Genomic DNA, 7587 nt, shown 5'->3' with positions numbered 1-7587 from the left:
TAGAAACGTTGCGTCACAGTGTCACGTGACCTCGCTGACGCAACAGTACCAGCTACAACCGTATTTTATTGTGGGTTAAGAATACTGTGCTGATTTCATGTTGATTACATATCTTCTGGGCTGAACAAGGCCCAGCGGATCCGAAGTTTTGTAGTTCGCACTCGGTTTTTGCAGAAAAACATCTCACGCCGCATTTAGGGTCGTGGGTACGTTATAAAATTAGAATAGTCCATCCGAGTTGGCGGTGGGGGGGGGGGTGTTAACTAACTGCCTTCTCTCTTGTCTTTCACTTCAAAATTAGGGACGGCTAGCACAGATAGCCCTCGAGTAGCTTTTCGCAAAATTCATCAAACAATAACATATCTCCTTTATGTTTTCAGAGAGATCTCTAACATAGGGAACATTTCTGAGCGTCTGAAATTTTCTTCCTGTTTATTCTTGATGATGATCTTCTTTATTTTCTTCTTTATCAAAAGTTCTCAGGAATCTCCTGAAGATAGCAGCAAATTATCAGCCGAAGCGGGAAGATTAAAACCAGTGTTGTAGGTTGCGTTTTTAATGTCTTAGATCAGCTCGCGCAGACTGTGAGAGAGTAAAGACGTACCTTGCTTTGGCTTTAAAATCTACATTAAACCGTTATTTGAAATGTTTACACCAGACAATAATACATATCACTTGGTTCAGTAACTAGCTTGATTTGCAACTTTACTGATTGATAACAGATGAAGTACAGCAGACCCGCCTCGGCGGAAAACTCAATCTCAACAACTGCGAGCTACAGACAAGACAGAAAGAGTCGTTCTAGTAGTGAACGAAGATACACGTACTTTTTGCTCAATACAGTGAGCGGGAAACCGAACCAAAGTACCCTCACTGGCAGAAGCACGTGTCAGAGTCGCCTACGAAAAACCCCAGCGGGATAAACAAATGTCAACGCCGAGCGGGAGCACTGCTTCAGGTAAGACAGGTTTGACTATAGACATATTAGCCTCTTTCAGTCCAGAAGTAGAAGAACTGGTAATACTTGCAAAACAAGAATACGACGAATAAATGGCAAGGTTAGCTCCACGTAAAACAAAGAAAGCAGTTAGGCTAACAAAAAAAGACACACACAAAAAAAAAAACACTTCTATGGAAATTAACGAAACTACAGAACCACAAGAAGAACACTCAGGAAAATCAATACTAGAACACAAAGAAGAATACAACAACACACCTACACAAACTAAACACGAAGAAGAATACAACACACTTGCACAAACTAAACATGAAGAAGAATACAATAACCCACCTACACAAACTAAACACAAAGAAGTACATGGAAACTCACACGACCAACAAGGGTCACAAAAAGAAGTACACGAAGATAATCTCCAAGAAACACCAGAAGATCAAAACAATTTCATACTAGTACAATCGAAGAAAGCAAGAAAACAAACAGCACAAAACACAACCAATCATACAAATGTAACACACAAAAATACACCACAAAACGCTATTATAATTCAAGGTATTTTAGCACATTACAGGGAACCACAATTTGCGGCTGAAATCAAACGAAACAAGCCGAAAGTACACATCACAACAATTAAACGACTAGCCAAGGGCGACGTCCTGGTCAAAGGCCGCTGACCTCAACCAACTACTGAAGACATAGCCCCAAGACGCATTTGAACCCGGAAACATAACGATACACATACCAGGAAACAAACCAAACCACAAGTCTTTCGTCATAAAAGCCATACACAAACGAAGAAATAGAAACAGAGCTCACACAGAAAAACATACTAGTAACTAAAGTTGAACGGACTTTCTCAAACAGAACACAGAAACTCACTGACCTCATAAAAGTACAAGTACAAGAAACACAAGACACAAAATATAATATTAAATGGTATCACACTCTGGTATAGAAAATACACGGTAGAACCCACCAAAATACCAGCGGTAGTAGTAACCCAGTGTTACAACAGCCAACGGTATGGACATGTGGCAGCCGCATGTAAAGCTCTCCCACGCTGCGTAGGGTGTGGGGGCGATCACAGAAATAACGAATGCCCGCGAAATAACCCACAGCCATACTGCTGCAACTACCAACAACAACACACGGCAAACTATAAAGGATGCCAGAAATATAAAACTATTAAAACAAGAATAAACAATATACAAAACAACACACAAGCTCAAAATCACAAACTACTCAGCGCACAAAGAAAAACACCATTACTACCTACACCAAACCCTCAACAAAATGGCAATACAAACAAACAGTCTACCGCACAGACATTCGCACAAGTATTAAAAACCCACACCCGAACGGAAACAACTATACAAGCACAAGAAGAGAAAATCAACACACAAACCAAAGAAACAACAGAACAAAAGAAGTTACCTATAGTTACACCTCCTAAAACACAGGAATTCATAAACAAAGTAGTAGAGACAATCAAAAACATATTCAAAAAAGTTGTCGAGAAATATAACAGCCCTCAAAACAAAGACAATATATTCACAATAATCACAAAAACAGCAGCACAAGAACTACCATTATTATTACCACACTTACTACTTCTACTATAGACCCAAAGTACACTAACACCCAAAAATATGGCGATTCACACATACAACTTGATAACATAAAACGGACATGGCCCTGAAAAGGAAAGTACTAACAGAAATACATCAACCCCCCATATCAAACCAGCCAACCAAAAAACCTGAACCATAGAAAAAAGCTATAACAACTGTACAGAAGGGAGGAAGAGGTCTACCTGAACCTGACCCTCCCAGGTGGATGACCTAAATCCCGATCCGGAGAAGAGACAAGAGAAGACAGAGGCGCTTACATCGACGATATGCAGCAGAACCTTAATAGTACATCCAAGGCCGATTTCTCTAAACGACATCTGGATAAGTACAAATATAGCGAAGAAAGTATACTAGCATGACCATAGAGATGCCGATGCGAATACTGCAGAAGAAATTGTATTTGAGCTACAACAGGAAAAACAACCAAAAACTACAAACACACATACAGAAAACATTATGGGTACTGAAACGCGCATTCAAAATTTTGAAACACGGGAAACACATACAGAAACAGACGGCTTCATTTTAGTAACAAAAAAGAAAAAGGAAATCATCATAAAATAGAGAAACGAGACTCAAACCAAAAATTACAAGACAAAAGAATATCTACACAACCACCAAAACAAGTAATAATCACTGAAGGCATGCCAAGGACATACAAAGAACCGCAATTAGCAACTTAAATCCGAAGATGCAAGCCGGATGTAAAAATTGCGGGAATCAAACGTCTTGCTAAGAATGGTGTCTTAGTCAAAGGTTCTGAGGTGGCTGACCTAAAAAGTCTTCTCAAAGAATGGCCTCAAGATCAAGATGCCTTCAAGCCAAGGCATTATCACACTTCACTTATCACGAACGAAACTAAACATTAAAACCTTTGTTGTCAAGGGTATTATTTACAGCATTGAAATTGAACAAATTCATTCACAAAAGTAGAAAGAATCATATAAAAAAGAACACAAAAACAAACAAACCTAGTAAAAGGAAACACCGAAGACACCCAGAATATCCAGAGTATAATATCAAATGGTATTAATATCTGGTATCAGAGATTTCAAGTGGAAGAACCAAAAACACCCACAATAGTCAAAAACACAATATTACAACTGCCAACGCTACGGACCCGTCGCGGCAGCTTGTAAATCTCTTCCACGATGTTAGGGCTGTGGTGGAGACCATCACATCTCAGCATGTAAAAAGGAACATGAAAACCCTCCATGGTGTAATTGCAAACAAAAGCACACAGCAAATTACAAACGTTGTTCCAAATATAAGGACATAAAAAAAAGAACATATATCACAATATCAAACACACACAATTTAACAAAATAAACCAAACACAAAAGACAGTAACAAAAACATCACTACTGCCCACATCAATATCAAAACCAACATCTTCTGCTACTCAGATCTCACTAACATATACCTTTGCAGCAACTGTGCTTTTAGCAAATAAGTAACAAAAAATCGAAACAAACAAACACAGAAAAATAAGAAAACAACCATAGAACAACATTCGAATATAAATTCAAATCTAACAAATAATAAAACAAATATCCAGCAGTCAGTCTCTTCAATTAACCCTATCATAGAAGCAGTCAGAAACGCCTTTATAGACTTCATCCACGAATAACAAAATCCACAAAAGCAAACAGACGACATAACCTTACTTTATGAAATAGCTTTACGAAACACTTTACTCCAATAATTCCACATGTAACTCGAACATTTCTGAATTCTTTACTCACATAAAATTTAAATGATCACCCATTACCAGGGTTAAAGTATGAAATGTGTATTTATAGGGTATTTTATGTGAAATGCGCACTTAATAAATTAATATGGTGAAAAGTGATGATTTGCCAGTGAATTGTTTGCGGTTTTTCACAACCAAATGAAGCATTAAATGCTACTGTATTTTATTCATGGACATGGCCCTGAAGAGGGAAGAAGAAACTGTGTTTAAATATAATGTTTTTTAGCCCTGTTTCCAGCATTTATTTCCATTTGCCCAGACTCATTAGTTTACATTTAAAGAAAGTCAGTCAAGTTAGGTACGAGAGAACAGTCCCCTTATTTCTGGATCGAATTTGATGTTTTTACGGGTTTGCCTATCTGATACTAATAGTGAACTATATTTTACCTGAAATATCACCCAGCCTGTGTTTTGTTTTCAATTAAACGTTTGGATTATTATTTATTTAGAAGAGGTCTTCACGTCACATGATGAGCGTGGCTTACTGGCTATAACCTCCTTGAAAACTTTAGAAATCATTTGAGTAGATGGTGAATTATAACCGAGTAAGAGAGTTTTGTAGTAAGTTTTTCTGCTAATCTAATTTAGTGAATATTGGGTTTGTTTCGACGAAGAAAATAACGATACGAAAAAATAGCACAAGTATGAGAGAAGTTAGCAAGTAAATAAAATTGTTGTAATATATATTAGCGTTTATTGTGAACATTGCCTTATCAAAGAACATTAATTAAGCTAAGTTTTAGAATTTATAAAGCTATAAAACTTTCTTTATCATTAAGTAGGCTGACTCTTGCACCCCCAGTGGCACAGCGGCATGTCTGCAGACTTACAACGCTAGAAACCGGGTTTCGATACCCGTGGTGGGTATCGCATAGATAGCCCATTGCGTAGCTTCGTGCTTAACTTCAAACAAACTGATCGTTGCATGTTTACTCTTTTATTTTTTACTGAATAATCCAAAATAACCAAACTATTGACAGAAACTGTTAGAATAATATTAATTTATACCTTCAAATAACTGTTGAAATTAAGATTTTGCAATAACGTAGCAGCTCAAGAAAAGTAATTACAATTTATGTAACATAGTCATGTTTCCAGACTATAACCTGTTTTGACAAAAAATACTTAGATATACATATTGTACGGAGTAATATTTTAATTTATGTATCTCATTAGGTGTCCCACATTTCAAAAAGAAACTTCATTAAACTGTTGAACTATTAATGAGAACCCTTTCAATCAAACATCTGAGTATGAAACTGTAGTAGCACAGACAAGCTCGGCTACACTTCTACTTGTCTATAAATAGCAGTAAGGTTTGATACTCAGACGCTTCTTTGTGACAAAACTGTGCAGAAAGGAAAATAATTTGTTTGTTTGAAATTAAGCACGAAACTATACAATGGACTGTCTGTGTTGTGCCCACTACAGGCATCGAAACCTGGTTTTTAGCATTAGAAGCCTACAGACTAATCGCTGTTCCACTAGAAGGCTAGATAGAGAAAAAACAAAATTTTGTTTTATTTATTTTTACTATCAAATTTAACATAGCAAAGTGCCGTTTACAAGTACAAAACAGACAAAAATACATGTATGAGAGGACAAAACAAGTAAACAATAATCGTAATTTACAATAACCAATTCGTGTTTACATTTACAAGTCATGATTATACACACACTTTAACAGAATTTGTTTTTTACATTGAATAAGAAAAGCTATATGCAAATATAAATAATAATAAATTAATAGCAAAACTTTTTGTTCTCAGTTTGTGATGTCTTTCGACAAATCTGCGCTCTCTTATTAATCTTGAATTGATGTACTAGAGGGAAGGCAACTAATCAACGGCATGGCTAGGTGGTTAGGGAGCTTGACTCGCAGTCGTGAGGGCATTATAATTTGACGGTCAATCCCACTATTCATTTGTAAAAAAAGTAGTCCAAGAGTTGGGGGTGGGTGGTACTGACTAGCTGCCTTCCCTTTAGTCTTTCACTGCTAAATTAGGGACGACTAGCGCAGATAGCCCTCATGTAGCTTTTTCACGAAATTCAGCACAAGCTGATCAACAAAACCCACTGTCAATTCTTAGAAATTAGTATACCGTATTTTTCGGTGTATAAGGCCCGCTTTTTTACCCAAAAATTTGATGTCAATCAAATGTAAAATCTGCTTGCGTCCTATGCACCGAAGGTATGTATATATACGATATACACAAGCCATGTGTAAATGTATTTAAATATATATGCATAGTTTAGTTCAATTGAATGTGTTGTTTATTTATAACAATTGTAGTTTTTTTTCTTTTAAAAACATAACTATTTATAATGCTCCCTAAATAATGAGCCCGGCATGGCCAGGTGGTTAAGGCACTCGACTCGCAATCTGAGGGTCGCAGGTTCGAATCCCTATCACACCAAACATGCTCGCCCTTTCAGCCGTGGGGGCGTTATAGCCGTTGGTAGCCCAAGAGTTGGCGGTGGATGGTCTTACACTACTAAATTAGGGACGGCATAAATAATAAAAAAAATAAATTACAGATGAGAGTGAAAAAGCTTGTACATACACGACGATTCCTGTTTAATGTGGAGCAGAATATGGCTGTTTCAGGCCTAACTTTCACAAATAAAAAATCGTTTTTAAGTCCTTGCCTTGAATTTAAATATGCAATGCGCTTGACCAATCAGATTAGGTATTTCAATTTTCATTTGATACTCGGCCGTCTGGCACGTGCTTACTGTCAAGTTGGATGCGTCACCGAAAGTCGAAGTACCATCTTAGGCCTCGATAACATTTTTCGTTCTATTTTTTCACCCCTTACGATGTCTAAAGAAAAGAGACTGTCATACACAGCTACATTTTGGTCCTCAACCAACAGAAAAAATTATTCGTTGCTGGCGCGAACAAGAAAAGAATTGAAAATGATTAAAAGTGATAAACGCAATTTCCGAGAAAACAAAATGGCAAGATCTCGAAAATAAACTGTACGCTTGGGTTGTGGATCAGAGAAGGCAAGGACTATCCGTTTCTACAGATATGATAATTTTTAAAGCAAAGAGGATTGCATGTGATAATAGTTTAGAAGATTGTACTGGTCATACATCGTGGTGTTATCGGTTCATGAAACTCAAAGGCCTAGGTCTGCATGTGGGTGAAGAATTCGTGGGTAAAAGTAAGAAGTGATATAGTGATTAAGTCATTTAAGAAATCTGTTATCAGTAACGCAATGAATGGGACCGAGGATGAC

Source organism: Limulus polyphemus, unplaced genomic scaffold (genome assembly GCF_000517525.1).
Source record: "Limulus polyphemus unplaced genomic scaffold, Limulus_polyphemus-2.1.2 Scaffold25, whole genome shotgun sequence".
In the NCBI taxonomy this organism is placed as follows: domain Eukaryota; kingdom Metazoa; phylum Arthropoda; class Merostomata; order Xiphosura; family Limulidae; genus Limulus; species Limulus polyphemus.
Note: the sequence above shows the minus strand (reverse complement) of the source record.